This window comes from Sus scrofa, chromosome 3, assembly GCF_000003025.6.
Source record: "Sus scrofa isolate TJ Tabasco breed Duroc chromosome 3, Sscrofa11.1, whole genome shotgun sequence".
NCBI classification, from domain to species: Eukaryota; Metazoa; Chordata; class Mammalia; order Artiodactyla; family Suidae; genus Sus; species Sus scrofa.
The window spans coordinates 123,425,644-123,448,213 of record NC_010445.4 but is presented as its reverse complement, the minus strand read 5'-3'; positions in this window follow the sequence as shown (position 1 = coordinate 123,448,213).

The following is a 22,570-nucleotide window of genomic DNA, read 5'->3' as shown; positions in this document are numbered from 1 at the left end:
GTGTATACCATCAGTATTTTCAAAATCATAAATATGCAATAGATTGCATCAGCCTCTTTTTAAACCACTGTATTGACCTATACTCGACATACAAAAAGCTATAGATAGGTTACTGTATACAACTGGTTGCATTTGGAGATAGGTATGCATCAGTAAAATCCTCACCACAACCCATGTCATAAACATATCACCTCCACAAGTTTCCTCCTGCCCTCTTTAGTTATTTAGTTTTTTATGTGATAAGAACACTTACCATAAGATTTACCCTCAGTAATTTTTAAGTATATAATACTGTATCATTAACTATAGGCTCTATAGTCTATAGTTGTACAGTAGAATTATAGGACTCACACATCTTGCATAAGTGAAAAAATACATTTTGACAAATACTTCCCCATTTCTTTCATCTTCTGCTTCCTGGAAATAACCATTCTACCCTCTGCTTCCATGAATTTGACTATTTTAGATTCCTTATAAGTAGTGTCATATAGCATTTGTCCTCCTGTGTCCGGTTTATTTCCCTCAGTGTAATGTCTTCCAGATTTATCCATGTAGGCACAGATGGAATGATTTCCTTATTTTTTAAAGGTAAGTAATATACCATTATATGTATATACAGATTTTCTTTATCCATTTGACCAGGAATGGATATTTAGGTTGCCTCCATGTGTTAGCTGCTTTGAATACCATTGCAACAAACATGAAAGTGCACATATCCTGATGGGAAAATTCAATATTGCAGAGTTTTTTATGTCTTCCAAAATGAATGTGACACAAGTGCTCTTGGGGACGCAGCTGTATTCCATCAAAATTCCTTTGCTGAACTCCCAACCCCCAGTCCCTCAGGATGTGACTTTAGAGGTAGGATTCTTAAAGAAATAATTAAGATGAAAATGAGGTCATACAAGCTGGCTCTAATCCAATGTGACTGGTTTCCTTATAAGAAGCAGACAGTAGGACATAGGTATAGTGGGAAGACCAGGTACAAACACAGGGAGAAGACCACAGGCCTCAGATGAAATCGGTCTCGCCAACACCTTGATTTTGGATGTTTAGCTTCCAGTACTATGAGAAAATAAATTCCTGTTGTTTATGTCAACCAATCTGTGGTTATTTGTTATGACAGTACTAGAAAATTAATGCAATTGCTTTCAAGATTCAAATTTCAAAACGTTTCTAAAATTCATCAGGAATAAGTACATAGTAAAAATCTGTTTATAATATGTCTTGTATAATGTACTGTGCAAGCTGTCTATATGTATCATCTCCTAACATTCTCAAAGTAACTGCACAGGCTAGGTATTATTGTTATTGTTATTATTATCATTATTATTTTTTTTTTAGGGCCACACTTGCAGCATAGTTCCCAGACTAGGGGTCTAACTGGAGCTGCAGCTGCTGGCCTGTGCCACAGCAACATGGGGTCTGAGCCACATCTGTAACCTATGCCACAACTTGGGGCAATGCCAGATCCTTAACCTACCAAGCAAGGCCAGGGACCACAGCAGAGGGTTCTTAACCCTCTGAGCCACAATGAGAACTCCTACTTTTTATTATTGTCTATTTTTATTAAAGTATAATTGATTTACAACTTGTCTCTTTCTGCTATAAAGTGACTCAATCATACATATACATACATTCTTTTTTTTTACTCTATCCCAGGAGATTGGCTATAGTTCCCGGTGTTATACAGTTGAACCTTGTTTTTTATCCATTCTAAATGTAATAGTTTGCATCTACTACCAGGCATTATTGTTATTCACATCCTTAAGTTTCAGGTAAGTTAGGAAATGGCCGGAGATCACAAAGTAAATTTACAGAATTTGATCTCATTAAGTCTGTGCTTTTCAATTAACCATTTTTATTCCAGACCTTACTATATCAGTAAATTTTTGGAGAAATGGGAGAATTTGATAATGTTGGCTAATGTTAAAGTCAATTTTTTAAAACAGGATTACTAAAGATCATCATATCCTTCCAGATCCAGTAATACTATAATGCTACAATAAATAAAATAGTTTAATAACATTTTTGAAGTGGACAAATAACTGACTTAAATAGAGTCTGACCTAGTTAGAGGTGACACCTGTATTTACAAAAATTTAAAGTCTAGAATGCATTTAAAATATATGGAGAATCTCATACTGAGTGAAATGAGCCAGAAAGACAAAGACAAATACCATATGATATCACTTATAACTGGAATCTAATATCCAGCACAAATGAACATCTTCTCAGAAAAGAAAATCATGGACTTGGAGAAGAGACTTGTGGTTGCCTGATGGGAGGGGGAGGGAGTGGGAGGGATCTGGAGCTTGGGCTTATCAGACACAACTTAGAATAGATTTACAAGGAGATCCTGCTGAATAGCATTGAGAACTTTGTCTAGATACTCATGTTGCAACAGAAGAAAGGGTGGGGGAAAAAATGTAATTGTAATGTATACATGTAAGGATAACCTGACCCCCTTGCTGTACAGTGGGAAAATAAAAAAAATTATAAAAAAATATAAAATAAAATAAAATATATGGAGAAAGACTAAGCACTCAAATGATTTGGGAGACACTCCTTGTGTCTATGGAAAAAAATCTGAAAAATCAAGCAGCTATCAAAACCAAACTTAATTGTGTACAGTTAAAACTAAACCCCAAGAATAGTCAGCCCTCTTCCAAAGGAATGTATTAGGCACACCTGAAAGTGTTGCCGGAAAGATGTTACTGGAATCTGGGTTCTTGTTCATGGAGCCAAAGAATGAAGTTCGTGAATACATGGGCATCAAGCAAGTGAAAGTCTTTATTACAAGAAGGCAAACAGCTCCAAGCACAGACACTGGGAGGGGGAGGAAGAGTCCCCATCCTCTAATCTTCTAAAGAGGTTTTATCTCTTAAGGACAGGAGTACCAACCTGTCCTGCTATCAGTTCTCCCTACTCCTCTTGCCCAGCACCTGTATCAGGCCTTGTCCAATAGGGACTAGAGTTAGGATATGCTCCACAAGATTTATGGTCCTTCTGTTCTTCTTTCCCTTACACTTAGAGTCGCCATTCTTTACATTCCTTTTCTAACAGTCAAATGTGTAGATCAGAGGTCAATGTCCACAGATGTACTTTCAATAGTTAATCTTCTGACAAGCAAGGCCTGTTTGTCCTAACTTGTTTTTACAAATTTTTTTTTTTTTTTTTTTTTTTTTTTTGAGCCAGTGGCATATGGAGGTTCCCAGGCTAGGGGTCATATCAGAGCTGCAGCTGCCAGCCTATACCACAGCCACAGCTATAGCAATACAGGATCCCAGCCACATCTATGACCTACACCACAGCTCATGGCAACACCAGATCCTTAATCCACTGAGCAAGGCCAGAGATCAAACCTGAGTCCCCATGGATGCTAGTCAGATTCGTTAACCACTGGGCCACAACGGGAACTCCTGTTTTTACAAATTTTTAACCCATGGACATTAATCAGGGAATATATCAAAGCCCATGTTCCTACACTAACTACCTGAATTATTATTCTGCCTCAAAAGCTAAGAAGCCCTTGATGTTGTCCCCCTTTCTTACTGACATAATTTCAGTTCCTCTCATGACTGTGGGCACTCAACTAACATGATTTTCTGTTCTCTTAATTTTACTTGTAACATGTGGAAATCAGGAGAGGATACAACTCTCCAGTTATGACTGTGCCCGTTCTGGACAGATCAGAACAGGACTCTTCCTATTCCAGACAAATTATCTCTTATAATGAATTTAGGATAACATGAGATTTTTGCTGACAACCACAACACACAAATGAGTCAAGTTGAGTAAACCACAATTTGAAGTCTGCTTTATATGAGTTACTTGCAATCATATTTCCTCTAATCCTGCTTTTCTAAGTGAGTAACCTCATTAGAGGAGAAAAAGAAAGATTGTCTTACAAGAACTCAACCTACTGAAACAGTGTTAGTAGACAGAAATCAGCTCTTCTTTCCTACGTAATTTAAGAAACTGTCTGTCCATAATATACTATTTGTCTTATATTAATGTGAAGCTAAGTCTACAAGTTTATAGAATTTCACCTACTCATATATCTTTAAAAATAAGATAGCATTTCCTCCTTTCCATTCTTAGTGTTTTAGCCATGATTCGTTATTCTTTAAAGATGCTAAAACGTACTTTGATAACACTATTTTTCTCTGTCTCCATTAATAACATCTGAGGTATATATGATGAGTTATATATTTTAACCTTTTAAATTTCTACTCTTTCACTGAGTTTTACTTTGTGATGTTTATAACTCACATCACTTTCCACATCAATCGAGGCCAGAAATAAAATCAACTTCACTGAAAAGCTTACAAAAGATATGCAGTTGTGATCATGAAATAAACCAATTTATGGGATTTTACAGCAAATGGATGGAACATGTCAGAATTACTCTTGTACACATAAGCCCCCTCGGGTTTTCACTTTTACCTTTCAGAAAACACACACACACACATATATAGTTTTAGAGAATTCCTCAAAGGTTTTGAGGACAAAGGAAATTCAATAGAGATCAATAGATACAAGTTAGATACGTAAGTAATTGGTCACATACTGTCAGAAAAGAATAGATATCGTTCCTAAGTCATGTTCTTTGAATTGCCCATAAAGATAAAAAAGTTTAGAGTCGAGGTTGTGATGGGAATTGCCCTATTTTCTGAGAGCAGCTGGTCATTTGTTCTGACATGTAATATGGCAAGTCAATTCACGGGGTTTTTGTGTTACAGAGTGCACTCAAAATACTTCTGTGGATACAGAAGCTATGAATCACAATGAATTCTGAAACCTCATAGAATTTTCTTCTTAGAAAAAAATTGGATAAATGATTCTACTCCTATGACACAAGTCAATGTTTTAGAAAACATTCTAGTTAATAACTACTGTAGCAAAAAATGGCCAAAAATGCCTTAATCACTGAAATGTTTCCTCATATCCTATCAGAACTAGAATATTTTCTAAAAACTTATGCATATTGCAATCTTTGCTTGAAGACTATATGCATAATGTAAGAATTATTTAGGAATGGAGATAACATTAAAGTCATCTAGCCAAATGGTTTAAGAGCTTTTAAATATTTGACATAAAAATATACATTGACCATATGCATAGGTATGAGCAGTTATTTATTCACATATACATGTATTTATGTGTATGTGTGTGTGTATGGGTGTGACTGGGTTGCAATGGTTTTAATTTGCCTTTTGGAAATAAAAAAATTAAAATAGCATAAAAATTTACCCATTTTATTTTTGTTATCTTCATAAAAATAAATATTTTTAACACCACAATTAAGAATAAAAAAAACTCTGATTAAAAAAAGCCTATGCCAGGAGTTCCCGTCATGGCTCAGTGGTTAACAAATCCGACTAGGAACCATGAGATTGCCAGTTCGATCCCAGGCCTCACTCAGTGGGGAGTGAGGAACCTGGGAACCTCGATATGCCGCAAATGTGAGCCTAGAAAAGGACAAAAAAAAAAAAAAAAAGCCTATGCCAAATTGAATAATAATTATATTTTGAAATTATAATCTATATGCTTTTTCCTGATTTTTCTAAATATAGTTATTTAGTAATCACTCATTTGGTTCAAGCCAATATTTTACTTACTATTCATTGCATTATAAAAACTATTAATACAGTTTTTCAGTGACACCTAGCTAGTTGGTAGACCCTAATCTTATCCCAATAACATATCCCATTCAATAACATAAATTACTAGAAAATCTTGATTTTCCACTTTTATTTGATGTACATATAGCTCTCGTTTCGTAGACAGATTGCATTCCAAATATTAATTATATATATGTAGGAGATAGGGTCATGGGTTACTTTAATAAAGGGGATGGCAAACTTTTCTCCAAATATTTCAGACTTATGTTTCATGTTCTTTCTTTCTTTCTTTCTTTTGTTTCTTTCTTTTTTTTTTTTTTTTTTTTTTTTGCCTTTTCTAGGGCCGCTCCCGTGGCATACAGAGGTTCCCAGACTAGGGGTTGAATTGGAGCTGCAGCCGCCAGTCTACATCAGAGCCACAGCAACGCGGGATCCGGATCCGAGCCGCGTCTGCAACTTATACTACAGCTCACAGCATGCTGGATCCTTAACCCACTGAGCAAGGCCAGAGATCGAACCTGCAACCTCATGGTTCCTAGTCAGATTCGTTAACCACTGCGCAACAATGGGAACTCCTGTTTCATATTATTTCTATCACAACTACTGAAATCTGCTGTCATAGGGTGACACACAGCCTATGATAAACAAATCAGCATGGCTGTATTTCAAGACTTTATTGATACTGAAATTTGAATTTCATAGAATTTTCATATGTCATAAAATATTATCTTTTGAATTATTTTCCAACCATTTGAACATGTAAAGACAATTCTTAGCTTACAGGCTGTACAAAAACATAAAGCAGGCTGGATTTTCCCAAAAGCCATAGTTTGCTGATCCCACAGTATGTTAATATGAATGCAAATATATGACTTTACTGGAAAGACTTCTGCAATAACTTATTTGCCTAGAGTGTACCTAAATCCTACTTGGTCCACTTGTGCCAAATGGATGCAGTATGCGCGAAAAGATGGCAATAGCACCATTACATCTGTGGTACCTACCCAAAATCCCCCACTGTGAGTTTCACTGCACAGGAGAATTAAACACTTGGTATGACTTTAGAATGCAATGTCTTTCTCCCCTTGAACTAAACTTGAATGTATTCAACATCTACTTTTCAGAAATTCTATTTATTTTTGTAGGCGATGTAAGGGATCAGATGGTTCTCCAAGCATGATATAAGCAAGTGAGCCATGCACCTACTAACCTCTGCAAACCAAATACTAAGTCAGTTACCTTCTACTTTGTATGGCAACGATTCAATTGACCTGAACAGAAATATATGAAGCTGACTTTATATAAACTCAAGTTATTCCATATAAACCCTGCCTGAATTATACTTCAGTGTGCTCCACAATAGAAAGCAACCTCAGGAGGAAGACCTATTATCGAGTTTTTATTAGAATAAGGACTTACTGTGCCAAGCATGAGTCTCTGCAGTACTCACTCCCATGTTGCCAGTTAAGGAGCTTAATGGAAGAGGATACTTATCTGTACAGCCCTCGGGGCAATCGATAGAACTGTGATCCCTAGATTCCAGGGCATTCCTATCCACCGAATAAACACTTCACAATGCAGACTTATTTGCAGCCTTCTTTAGATAACAGTAGCTAAGGGCAGTTAGTACTTATTTGCTTTTTTGGTAGGATAATCAGTAATACTTAGTTGGTTATGCTTCAGATATTTCTGAAAATCCCCTCAATACTTCTCTCAGTGTCTAAATGATAATCTTACAGATTTGATTTTGCTTGAGGATTCTCCCTGAAATAGCATGCAGAAAATTTAGTGTTGTGTTCTCCTGAAGGAGTCCACAGGAGGACTCTATATATCTCTTAAGAAGATTAGCTAAAGGACATAAAACATCTAGAGAAAACTTGCAAATATGCAAATAAAAAATATGTGCAATATTTGGGTTAGATGGATATTTTCTGTCATCTTGGAAATAAAGTCATTAAATTATAATTGACTCCAAACTAAAGACAACTAAAAGGTTTTTGTTTGTGTATTTTGTTTTTATGATTAACTAGGTTTTATGGGCAATGATTCTTTTCTAAGAGAGTTCAGCCCTTACATATGTTTACTAATATAGGTATCTCCTATGGAATCTAAAAGCTGCAAATCCTTTTCTTAAAGGCCTGCCTGCAGCGATCTACAACTTTGGTTATTCCTAATTATGCTAAATTTGTTATGAAAGTGAGATTGTCTTATGGCCACTAACACAATAAGGTGTTTCATATCAAAGTCTTTCAATCTTTAGTGTGATTCTACTTAAACTTAACTGCTAAAGAATAACCTTTCTGATTGTGTAAGATGTCAAACAGCAGCCAAACTGATTGAAGTTCCGCTGATATGGTGCCTGTTTCTCCATCAACTCCATGGGCTCCATATGGCAAGAACTCCGGTTAATTCTTAGTCAACCACATGAAAGCATATGAAAACCTTCTACTATCTTCGTTGTATGCCACTATTACACTTTATTCAAATCTTAATCTCACAATTTTATTCCTTCTAGATGATGGGGAACATGTGACAACTGGGCAATAATTCAGGAATTAAATATACTCAGGTCTGATTTTACAAAGACCTGTTATTCAATCCCAAGTTAATATTATTTGATATGGCTCTTATTTTAAAAATGGCCAAGGCATTCTCTGCATGGAATATGCTATCACCATTGAACTTGCAACTCACTGTTTTCAAAGAAAAGGAGTTACTTTTCTAATGTTTAATCTACTAAAATGGCTAAATTGAACACCTATGATTTGAGCTTGAACCCCGGAAAAAGTTGAAAGAATGAACATTTACCCAGTCAATATGCTTTTGGAGCTGTGCATGATTTGGGTATAATGACCTCAATTGGTAGGACAATTAAGAATGGTAAATAAATCAATGACTTATCAGAAATTACTATATAGCCCAAAGTGATATCTATAAAACTAGAATCCCATATCTGTGAGCACTCCAGAAGCTAAGGGCAATGCCTTGCCTAACTTCATTTGGTAAACAAGTGGCTTTTACAAACCCAGGTATATTACCTGCCAATAAATTTAAAAGATTATGATAAATTCAAAGCAATCAGTTCAGCCTTTGTAAAAAAAAATATATATATATTGGTTATTAAAGGAATGCTCTCTCTCCATAATGGTAAATTCTGATGATTGTCATGGCTTCCCAAAACACCACAATCTACCCAGTAGATCCAAATTACTCCTTTATTGCTCACAGTCAAAGAGACAGTGTCTACATTACTCACCTGTAAATGACAAAATTCTGAGAATATTTAAAGGTGGGAAACATCTGTATTTTAAACTTTTTTATTGTTATTTTTAATCAAGGTGCACAACTGGAGGCTAGCAGATGTTGCCCATTGATTAGGTAAGCTCACATTATTTAGCCTATTTTACGAAAATCTTGTAGAATTTGTTGGATATTTCAAAGCAAGGAGATTATTAGACAATAAATTTTCTGAAAGCTAACCTATAGATTCAGATGGAAAAATATGTTATTATGAATGCATAGCTCTGGAAGGCTACCTTTTTTTCTTCAAGCAAAGTCTCATATTTTTCTTTTAGTAAACTATAAAGTTAAACAATGTATTGGAGATCTCATCAAATCTCTTTATGACTGGTTTAATAAAACTGAATGACACTACTGATTTCTTAGGAAAGGAGATACCAGAAAGGTGATACCCAGTCCTCTAAAATATAATAATCTTAGATAAGATTTTTGTTTTCAAGAAAGGCACTTGTGTCGCCTTGAGGAAATAAACTGTAATGACATGCTAAAGCTATACATATATCGTTATGGCTGGTTATTTTCTTTCAGTATATTCAGTGTGAGATTCATTCAAGTTATAACATACATCAATCGTTCTTTCATTACAAAGTAGTGTCCCATTACATAGATATACGACAGACAATTTGCTTATCCATTCATCTCTTGATGGACATTTCAGCTGTTTTCAACGTGGGGCTAATACATATAAAACTGTCATGAACACTGGCATACAAGTCTTTATATGGATATATGCTTTCATTTATTTTGAGTAAACACCAAGGAGAAGAGTAACTGTGGCATATGGTGGGTGTACACATCACTTTTTGGAAAACTATTAAACTGTTTTCCTAGGTGGTTGTGCCATTTTATACTCCCACCAGCAATATATAAGATTTCCAATTTCTCCACATCCTTATCAATTCTAGGTGTTGTAAACCTTTGCAATTTTAGGCATTCTATAAGATATGAGTGGCATGTCATTGTAGCTGTAACTTGCATTTTCCTAAAGACTAATGCTCTTAAGAGTCTTATTATATGCTTATCACCCACATCTAATCTCAGTGAAATAAATGTTCACTTTTCCCATTATTTAAAATGGGAGAGGGGATGCCTTTCAGTCCATAAAAAGGGGCATAACATATACTTTCTGATTGAAATGCTCCTTTGAGAAGTGTTATGTCCAGACATGAATAAACCAAAAGATCTTATTTCATGTATTTTCACCTAGCTTTTTGGAATGTTCATAATACAAATACTATCGAATAAGTTAAAGCAAGTAGGAATAAGTTATATATGACCACAAAGATCAAGAGCGGGAAGGGTAACCAGACAGATCTCAGGTGAAGACAAGGCCTGTTATTCTGGTTAAAAAGTTATTCATCTGCATCCATGCACTATTAAGAAATCACTATGTGAGGGCCTCTGTGTGTATGTGACAGAATGGAGAGGGAGGCAGGGAAGTAAAGGGTTCACAGGAAACAGTCAACTTCCGAAGACTCTCCATAAGCTTACATTTTCAATGGTACCTTAGCAATGAAATTAGCCCAATAAAATGTCTAAGTTAAAGGTAATTTTGAAATTTTTTTCCAACAATAACAGCCATGAAACTGTTGATGGAGTTTAGAGGTGGCAGTGGTCATTTTAGACTGTAGTCATGTATCGGAGACATTGTGGTTTTGATTCCAGACCACAGCAATAAAGCAAATAATGCAACAAAGCCAGTCACATTATTTTTTTGTTTGTTTGGTTTCTCGGTGCATATAAACATTATGTTTAAACTATATTGTAGCCTTTTACCTGTGCAATAGCATTATTTCTAGAAAAATAACTACATATTAATATACCTTAATTAAAAAATAATATTGTTGGAAAAATGGCCACAATAGACTTGCTATTGCCACAAAGTTTCAATTTGTTAAAAAAATGCAATATCTGTGAAGATCAATAAAACGAGGTATATCTATAATAGACAGAGGTCCCACCTCACCCTCCAGATTACACTCATCCACAAATCTTCATACCTCCTTGAACGTTATAGTAAATTCCTTCTGCCCCATGGATAGTACCTAGTGCTTTCACAGCCCTTCTCAGTAGTTGTAATCACGTGGGCAACACTATAAAATAATACTTACAGGTGTCATATGTGGTGAATTTGCTGTTTGTTTGTAGGCAATTATGGTTTTAAGAGCCCTGAGGGTAGCTTCGCATCACCCCATATGTGAAGTTTAGCATTAGAATGACAGGAAAGAGAGAAAGGCTTTCTTTAAAGCAGTTTGACAAAAAAGTATAATGCTGTGCTGTTTTCATCATGAACAGAAATGGCATTAGAGAGAACTCTTTGGAGCCAAATGAACAATGCATATTATCTAGCATGGTGGAGGGGGGCTGAAATTGAATAGCATTTGTGCTGGTCTCATTCAGCTGTGCAGTTTGAAAGTTCTTTTTGACAGTTTTATGGCTTAGAATGTACTGTGAATGGCCAAAATAAATACTTTTAAGAAAATTCTTTAGGAAACTATGCGAGGATTTTGAGTTGAATGAAAATATGATCAGATTTTTTAGTTTTAAAGAAAAACATTGTTTCATGACACCTGCATCTTGGGGATGCCTAAAAGATACATAATTTTACCTTTCACTAATTTAAATTTCTGCCTAAAATATTACTTTGTAATAGGCAAAGAAATATCTAATGGCCTTTTCAATACAGTATGCAAAGTTGAACAACTCGTGTTGAAAAATTTTGAATCATATTTACACCTATATAGCTCTGTTTTTGGATCTAACTTATTGATCTAAAAGTCTCTTCTCACATTGGTTTTGTAAAAATAAATAAAGACCACTCAAATGAGAATAAACAGAGGCTATTTATTCAGGGCTGGCTGTAACAAGAGTCATCCAGCGTCATCACTTGCATTTGATAGAGGCTCATAAGCAGATAGGAGAATATGACAGCTTTATAGCGAAAAAAGGGGAAAGTTGCGAGTATGCTTTGATTAGAAGTTCGTGGTATGAAGAAGCTGGAGGTGGGCAGCAGGACATCTTAGTGGTTGAATTGGTAAACATATTAAACTTTTTTGATTGGTACTGCCTTAAAAACCAGGAGGGGGGGAGAAAAAATGGGGATCATTGACCCAGTCCCAATGTTTTTGGGGTGCTTGTTGTGATTGTAGTTTGGATTCTCTGACTGGTTGATGCAGAAGTTCTGGGTCAAAATTCTACTGATACATACAATCTGGCCACTGTTCATTTGTATATTTATTATCTCATTTGTAACCCCTTCCATGAATGCTAAGCACTTTGGATTCATCAAAATTTCCAACACTCCAGGAAATTTAAATGCTTTATTTATGCTAAAATTACATATGTATATACTGATATTGAAATCCAAAACAAATTATGATTAAATAATTTAAAAAACTGCTTTCACTCACTGAACTGGATGGTTGATGCATGTTTTATCTCCTGAGTTTCTGGCATCTCTCAATGCATATAAAATATATAAAAATATATAAAATATTTTAAAATACAGGTGCATTCATATTTATCATCATATAGTTTAATGTCACAAAATCTGTTTGTTCAGTAAAAGCTGTCTTTGTGCATTATCAATAGACTCATTAAATCAACCTCAACTGAATGCTTTATTTTTTCCTGTGCTCTTAAAAAAGAATAATAAAAGAGGTAATCAAGTTCTAAACAATATTAAACTTTTTTTTAACTATCTTAATTTTGTTTTCAATCATGCAAAGAGACTTGCAAGCCAAGGAAAATGGAGATGTACTCCAGACACCAGTAACAGTGTCTTCAGAATTTCAAATAGGGGTCATATCCCCTAGTATCTGTTGCAGCAGACTGAATTAAAAGTAATGGTGACCTTAGGTCCCATTTAACATGCGAAAGAAATTGAGCCTTAACTTCTATCTTTGCCAATGACTGTTTGTAAATGTGTACAAATTGCCTAGTCTCACTGAATCCCAGTTATGTACCAGTAAATGGGAATAATACAATTGTTAAGATTTAAAGAGATACACTATGTGGGCTTTATATTCAAGAGCTGACACCTAGTGCTGCATTCTTCACCACTGGCAATATAGGTATAAAAACAGCTGCTTTCATGATTTATGGGTAACAATACAAATAAAACCAGTTAAATAGATATCTAGCTAACTAACATAATACCCTCCATGACATGCTTTTTATATATGCATGAACACTAACAATATGGAACAAGGGTATAGAGGACCAAGGACTAACAGGGAAGTCAAGTGCTGTTCTTGCTATCATGCTATAGGAACCGTTCACCAAATTACCTCACCATTCAATATCCAAAGCTCAGTCCTTTGAACTTCTGTCTATCTGTCCTCCATCCTCTTCCCCTTCCCTCATACATTTTGATTCCTTGAATTTCTACTCTAGGGATAGCAAAATTTTCCTACTTAAAATGCAGAATAATGTATTTTTATAAAGCTCTTATTCCTACTTGAAGCTCCAGGCCCACACTGCAGATCCAACCACAGAGAGGAATTCAGCTAAATAAAACAACAGCAAATCTATGGTTCTTCAGTTGCTAACACCCTTTCATTTAAGAGCAGTTGTCATTTAGAGAAGACAGTTATATTTTCTAAATTCCATCTCAGTTAACAGTATCCAAGATATGGAAAAAAACACCAGCAATATTTTGGCAGGCTCCAGAGGCCCTATAAACCAAGGTCAGGCTCTAGGCTTCCCAAAGACAAGACTGTGCCAATCTTTGGGTTTCCCTAAGAGCTAGGCACAATATTTAATGAAATAAAAAAATATATAGAATATGCTACATAAGGCTGTGGATTGCTGTAGACATTTCAGCTACTTTATAAAATATAAGCTATGTATTTGCAAATCACATGTATATTGGGTGCTATGATATATTTTTTAAAAATGAATACTAGTGTACTTTGTTAAATCTTACTGATGCTAATTTGCACTCTGATGAGAAAAAAAAATCTATTTTCTATATGCTCAGGATATAATTTAATTCATATAAGAATAAGAATAATTTAAATTAATAAATTAGCATCATTAGTAAATAATAAAATCCTAATTTTTAGATTACTAACCTTAAAATAGTTTATAAGTATGTTTTATTCTGTCTATAAAATATTTACTCTACTAAGTAAACTCCATAACATGCTTAGTCAAAACATAACCATCTTTTCCAAGGAGCCAGTTCAACACTTTCAATGAACCAACAAATATTAATTAAAAACCTATTATAATTTAGGGCCACTTTTTCCTTTTATCTTTAACTCAAACTATTTCTCAGAATATTGCTTCTAACTTTACCTTAAAACTATAGTGTGAATAATAGACAACTGGAAATTGAAATAAAAACATTTAAATTAACATAAAAACATAAAATGCCTAGTGATAAATTTAACACAAAATATGTGCAAGATCTGCACACTGGAAAGTACAATTTTTAAGAGAAATTACAGAAGACATAAACAAAAAAGAGTTATACCATGTTCACAGATCAGAAGACTAAATCAACTCTCTCTAAATTTATCTATAGATTAAATGTGAGTCCAATCAAAATATCAGGGGATTTTTTTCATAGAAACTGAAAAGATGATTATAAAATGTATATGGAAACACAAGGTAACAATTTGATCCAGACAAGCTAAAACAATTTGAAAGAGGAGAGCAAAGTTGGAGATCTTATACTATTTAATTTCGAGATTTTCTATAACATCACAATAATCAAGGCTGTGTAGCATTGGCACCAATGGTTCAAAGGACAAAACAGAATTTAGAAACAGACCAACCCGTTTACAGTCAACTGATTTTTTGAAAGTAGATGCCGAGTTAGTTCAATGAGGAGAGTCTGGTAAACAAACTGAACTTAGAAAAATATATCTGTATGTGAAATATGAACACTGACACCCCCTACCTCACACTGTATATAGGAAAATTAACTTGAAATGGATAATAGACCGAAGTCAAAGAGCTAAATGATGAAAATTTTGGACATAAACTTAGGAAAACACAAAGAAAATTTGTATAACCTTAGCTTAGAAAAAGATTTCTTAGAATAAATAACAAAAGAAGAATACTGATAATTTCGAATAAATCAAAATGTAAAACTTTCGCTTCTCTAAAACACTTAAAAGGAGAAACCACAGGTTGGGCAAAAATATCTATAAAAAACAGCTATTAAAATACTTACATTCAGAATATTATACTCAATTCACTTTTAAAAAATGACATTACCAATAAAAACTGAGGAAAAGATTGGAACATGTGCTTCATCAAAAAAATTAGATGAATGACCAACAACAAATACAAATTTTTTCAATATCATTAGTCATTAAGGAAAAGACAATTAAAATTGCAAATGAAATACCACTAGATACTCACTAGAATGACAGTTTAAAAAGACCAATACCAAGTGTTGGCAAAGATGTGGAACAACTAGAACTGTTATATCGTGTTGATAGAAATTTAAAATATATTGCCACTTCGGAAGGTTTCTTACAAAATTAACTACACAATTACTATATGAAGTACTAATCCCATTTCTAGGTATTTAATCAAAATAAATGAAAATATATGTTCACACAAAGATTTATACACTAATGTTCCCAGTAGCTTTGTTCACAGTAGCCTCCAAATGGAAGCAACCTATGTCCATCAACCAGTGAACAAATATGGTATATCCATAAAGTGAAGTACTACGTAACAATAAAAAAGAGTGGGTTACTGGTAGATGTAACAACATGGAGTAATCAAGCTTTATGCTTAAACATTATGCTAAGTGAAAGAAAGGAGAAGACCGGTTGCTAGGCGTTCGGTGAGGGGAAAGGACTGACTGCAAAAAAGTAGGAGGAAAATGTTTGGATTAATGAAAATATTCTATATCTTGACTGTAATATGGTGTATACAACTGCACATGCTTGTCAAAATTCATCAAACAAAATTAAATATAATTAGTTAAAATTGGAGGATTTTATTATGTATAAATTATACAGCAATAAACCTGATTTATAATTAGAAGAAAAATCTATTTTGGTCTAGACATATTTCTAATGCTCTAATTTAGGGATTAAGAGTAAAGACACTGGAACCAGACTGACTGGGTTTGAATTTTTCTCAGCAATTTACTAGCTTTTACGATATTGAGAAGTTTACTTATTCTCTCTTTGCAGTTTCTCAAACTTAAAATATAATGGAAATAATTCTTATTGTTATGAGAATTATGTTAGTCAATGAATGTTAGTGTTTATATATAAATAGTGTTACTTCAAATATATATTTTTATATTCAAACATATATTTGGAGTGGTATTATCTATAAGTAATAAATGTATAAATGTATATATGCATATAAAGTTGACTATATATAAAAACATACATCTTTCAGAAAGGTGACTGAAAAACATCAATGACTTTTTAAGTGCATTTACTATTATCATTGATGATGACTCAGCAGTAGGAAAAATAAAACACCTGTTTTCAAGTCTCTTACATACTGTGGAGAAGACAGCATACATAAGTAAACAGATATAATAAAAGATCCCTTATAGTAATAAATACTAGGCTAAGAATTAGAGCACAGCCATGTGGTAGGGAGAGAATAGTTATATATTGTTATTACATCAGGCTTTTCCATAAAGGTGACATTCGAGCTGAAATTTTAATGACAATAAGGCCAATATTAAGATTTGAAATACTATTCACTGTCAATGGGAAACTTGGAGGGTTTAGCGTTGAAGGAAGAGATGGAAAAATGGGGCTCTGAACACTCTTTGCATATAAAAATTAGTAGTTATGTGGAAATTTGAGGGAAGTAATTGTGGAAGCATGAATAGATTAGACAAAAGTAGTAACATCAGAGATCTACCCTAGCAAATTCAAGACATACTTGCAGTTTCATTGGGTATTTTTTGTAGAATACTTTTTGAATCATTTCCTTTAACTAGACTATTTTTTAAGAATAAAATATAAGACAAGTAAATGAAGGCCAAAATGGAAACATTCATGAGACCTAAATAAATGAGAATTATCTCCAAATATTTCATTTTAATCTAGTCAGTTAAATGTTAATATATCGTAAATATGTCAGTTACAAATGACATATGTAAATACATAACTTAGTATCACATAAATATGCAACGAAAATCCTCTGGGGAGAAAACACAGAGCACTTCATGTACTCACATGATAAGGAAGAAAAGGTTACACTAAGGGCTAACATGACTCTTATGAAGACTATAAGGTCCCATGTATCCTTTACCCAGTTACACCAGGTGTAATCAAGGTACACTATCAAAACCTGGAATTTAGCATTAGAGCAATGTGTGCCTATAGTTAAATCTATTTTAATTATGGGTGTCGGTGGATGAAATAACTAATCACAACCAAGATACAGTTCCACTTGGATATGCAGTCCCACTTTGGTTCTCCCTGAAGCTACCAAAGAGGTCAGAGAAAGGAAATAAAAGAATACATGATATTTCATGAACGGAGCAGCAGTCTTATAGAGCTTCCCCTTCAGTTGGCCATGGGTAAAGCACAGAGTGCCAGTGCTCAGACAGCCTCTCTGCCAGCTACAAAACCATAACGAATGCCAGGGTACTGAACCTCTCTGAGTCTCCGTTCTTCTATCTGCAAAATCAGGTAATATATACAAATCAAAGGTTGTTGGAAAGATTAAATGAATGAGACCTGGTTTAAAGTAGCATAAATATACTTTGGAAAAAAAAAACAACAACCCCCCCCCCCCACTCCCTAGGGAAAAACAAAAATAGAGTTCCCTTGTGTTGTAGTGGATTAAAGATCCAGTGTTGTCACTGCAGTGGCTGGGGTTGCTGCTGTGGAACAGGTTTGAGCCATGGTCTGGGAACATCCATGTGTGCTGTGGGCATGGTGGGGGAAAAAAAAAAAAAAAGCAGCCACCTGGGACTCAGTCCTACTAGGTATACCCTGGTAAATCCTCCAGCAGCACTATCTTGGCTGTGTCCCACAATTTTTGATATGCTGTATTTTAATTTCCATTAAATCAGTTCATCTTTTGAGTCTTCTGGGGCCCAGAGATTTATTTAGAAGTAGGTTGTTTAATTTCAAGTGTTCGAAGACTTCTCCTGTTATCTTTTGTTTATTGATTTATGGACAGATGTCATTGTGCTTAGAGCTGGAATACCATTTGTATAATTAAATTCTTTAAATCTGTTGAAACTTTATGAGTTAGGGTGGCATCTGTCCTGGTATATATTGGGAGGCACTGAAAAATGTGCATTGTGCTATTTTGTATAAGGCCACAATATCACCCTCAATAAACAACAAAAAAAAATCTTATGTATTTAAGGATATCGTTTACTCCAGCTTAATAGCCCCTTCTAAGCAGAAAGTAATACAATTCACAAGATCAGATTACAAAACTAAAACAAAATGAAATAAAGTAAAAAAAAAAATTGACTTTTTCTCAATGATCTACTCGTCTTTCACTTATTCTTTTCCCAATCCCATTCCTTCTTTTTTTTATAATAAAAATTTCAAAGCCACGATCAACCCATTAGAAACATGCTAGGCTTACTTCTACAAGATATGGTCCCTTGTTCTGCTTTCCCTTCTCCTTTGTTTATTTTCAATTGTTATTGGTCAACAATTACGTACAAACAATCCTGAACTCTGCCTTCACTCTTAGCTACTGAACTGGCAAAGCCTATGTTTATAGGGTTGCAAACTAGAAAGTGCTAAATCTATGCAGCACATTTGCATACATTCCACTTGAAAAAATTAAAGCAACATAAAACAAGACAGGTGAAGCATCCTGGGAAGTGATGTGAGAGCAATTATTATGTTAAAATAGTTTGTCTATATATAGTGTGCCCACCATCACTCACAGCATGTCTCTCTGAATGCGATTTCTGACATCCTGCTGTTTGCTGCACCACTTAATTACATTGAGTAATGAAGAGATTCTAAAGCCACACTGTCATAGTTAATAGGGTGAATAATTAAAGTAATAGTAGAACTGGTTTCCCTTATGAACAAACTACTTGGTCTTCCAACACAATTCTTTAGAATTTCCCACAAAGTGATGCACTTCCTGATTTACCACTGCATTGTTTCAGAAGTCTGATTTTACTGCTGTGTTCAGCACAAGGAGAATGTAAAGAATTAACCTTTGTGAATTCCCCAGAAATAATATATTAAGGCAGACAGTTATGGCTTTATGTCTCTCCTAACCCTCTCCAATCCCTTTTCAATTGGGGCTGGGATGGGCAATTTGTTAAGGCAACATACAGTTGATAATTTATTAAATGAAAAAGTCTGAATTACCTATTTTTTTAGTTTAATAGAGGTGAAATAGACTTAACGTTAGATATAAAATATAAGCAAACATTATCTTTCACAGCAATGTATAACAGGAGAGAACAAAAGTATAGAAACCAAGAAGTACATGGCACAGGGGGGTGGGAATAAGCAAAGCTGTTAAGATTAAGAAAAGTTCATGGGACAGAAAAATGGAAGATGAACCAAAGGATAGCTGAGGGTCAGATTAGGAAGCGTCTTTAAACTGAGATAAGAATATGCAATTTATTTTGCGGTGAACTCAGGACCATAAAAGTTTGAGCATGAATATAACATGATATGAGTAATTTTAGAAAAACTAAAAAGATATGAAAAGATTAATTTGTAAAACATACACTTGGTGCATTAATTAGTTGTTAATTTCATGTCTTCCAGAGACTAGATTTCTTCATACTTAAATGCAATGTTATTGGTTAGGAAGTAAGAGTGTCAAAGAGGAAACATCCCTGGATTAAAATCAAAAGGCCAAAAATTACTTCGCCTTACTAGCCTTAGTTTTCTTATCTTATAAAATAGACCTGTTCTGTCTCCCTCATAGGGTGGCCGTTAGGAGCAAGATGAAATACTGACGGCTGATCCCTTGAAAGGAAACCCAAATAAACTGTGGTTCAACAAACCAAGTATCTTGTTAACTATAAAGACAGACCACCACCCTGACAGAATCCAAGTACTATTTTGCAAGAGGACAGTCCAAAATGGGATATTTATAAAGTTTTGGGGGTCTAATCTAAGGCAAGACTTTCAATACAGGGGGTTGACTGGGAATGGGCAATGTCTGTGATGTGATAGTTTAGAATTAGTACAAACAGTGAGGCATTTTTTGAAAACAAATATCATGGACTAAATAGTCCTTTGATAAACCTAATTTATAATGCATTCTTCTGAGAAGAAATCCATGAAGCAAAGTTACTTCCTGCCTAATTTTCCTAAGAAAAAATTCCCTAGAATGGTAAAGTCATACTTAAGTAAATGGTTGTAAATTAAAGTCTTTTTCTTTTTTGAAAGCAAGCTTTATTTTTCAATCTTACTAAACTGTGTGGCTTAAGTTCTTTATGGTTATAGTTAAGAAAGGGTTGTCCTAGGGAAATCAAAGGGATTTCTTTAGGTTTCCTTGAACCCTTTAAGAGACATGAATCTGGTTGCAAACCATCTGAGGAAGCACTGGGATTTGCTGTGATTTCTAAATGATTGTATAAGGTTACTAAATGCATCAAACTAAATATATTTGAATTTTGTTGTATCAATAATGCCTTAATTTTTAAAAACAAGTGCGGATGAAAAATTGATATTCAATATTCCTTCCCAAATTTCTATTGGCTCGCTAAATTATTTCATCCACTTTCCCTTTCAATATTCTGCCTCCACATTCTAATGCCCCAGTGTTTTAAGAACCAAATATTTTCAAGAAGTAACTTTTGCATATAAAATCCAATGTCACATTTCCTCCATGCAAATTATTCTTTATTTTTCCAAATATTTTCTTCGCATTGTGTCTGCTCGCATTTTCCAACAGCCTGAAAAAGCCACCCACATCTCTATACATTAAATTTATACACATCCTCCAGAATCAATTTAAATATGATCTTTTCTGAAAAATCTTTGCACATTCTATATTTTCATACCATGCTTAGAGCATTTATTACTTTTACTTTGGATTGCAGACATTTGCTTGCATGTACAGTAAGTCATTAAAACAAAGATTTAAATCTGTCTCATCTTTTCACATCTTCTATTACGTATATAGCCTGTCTTGAGGATAGAAGGTGTTAGTGCATATTTTGGAAATGGATGATTGGTGGATGGGATGAATGTCAAAATTAAATTATCTTGGAGTTCCTTCTGTGGCACAGTGGGTTAAGAATCTGACTGCAGCTGCTGGAGTTGATGCAGAAGTATAAATTCAATCCTGGCCCAGCACAGTGGATTAAAGGATTAAGGGCTATATTTCAGATTCAATTCCTGAGCCAGGAACTTCCATATACTCTGTGTATGGTCATAAAAAATTAAATTATCTTTATTTAAGTTTATAAAGATAGCCTCATAGGTCAGAGCCTGGGGAAGAGAGTACACAGGTAAGGCAAATTCACAATTGCTTTAAAACTGCTAAATTTACGGTCCCTCAGCATCCAGAGAAAGGTATTCCAAAGGAGAATACAACGCAAAAAGAGTAAAGAAAGGGGGTCGTAGATGATAAGGCTAAGGAAACTTGGATTCTATTTCTAAGTCAACTAGTAAATATGTTGGGAATTCTCTTCATGGCTCAGAGGAAACAAATCTGACTAGCATCCATGAGGACACAGGGTCAATCCCTGGCCTTACTCAGTGGGTTAAGGATCTGGCATTCCTGTGAGCTGTGGTGCAGGTCACAGATGCAGCACAGATCCTGTGTTGCTGTGGCTGTGACGCAGGCCAGCAGCTACAGCTCAGATTTGACCCCTAGCCTGGGAACCTCCATATGCCACTGGTGTGGCCCTAAAAAAAAAAATTAAAATAAAAAAAAGTAAATACACTGTAAAATTATTTAACACTCTCTCTGGTCACATTTCCCTGTGTCTCTTCTGAATTTTAACAATTAATGATTCCAATCATGGACAACCCCCCGCCCCGCAATCATGCTTTGTGTTTTTGTATGGATATATCCCTGATCAACAAGAACACACTGTCTCATTTTTCTTTTCACTGTACCTCACCATACCTCAACTTCCCACAATTTCCTGCAAAGGCAAAGCAACACTGCTGCCACTGAGTTTCCTCTAGCCATGGCATTTAATAACTCACCCTATGCCCCATTTCTTTGCACAATTTTGCATTTCAAACACCAGGGTGTGCTTGTTATGACACCTATTAGGTTCTCTTAGCAAGCTTTGGACCCACTCAGGATCTGTAACGGATTATCTTATTATCTCGGGCTCCCAGATAAACGGCAGGAGGATTGTGATTTGCATGAAGTATATCCTTCTGGGTGTGGAAACGACCAAGACGACAGGCCTGAAGTATCAGGCTTTCAACTTAATTAGCTCCAACCCAATGTCTGGAATTTTTTACATCCTAGTTTTGGCTACAAGTCTGCTGAAAACAAGTGGCAGGGATAATCATTTATTTGTTAATTAAGAGCTTGTTTAATAAAGCTGTATCACCTCATTGCCTATTCTTCTTTCCTAGAATCTAAGGCATATACATGTAAAAATAAATTTAAAATCCTGTTTATGGACGTTCCTTTGTGGCAGAGCTGGTGAAGATTCTCCATCGTCACTGCAGTGGCGTGGGTTTCAACTGTGATGTGGGTTTGATCCCTTGCCTGGGGACTTCCAC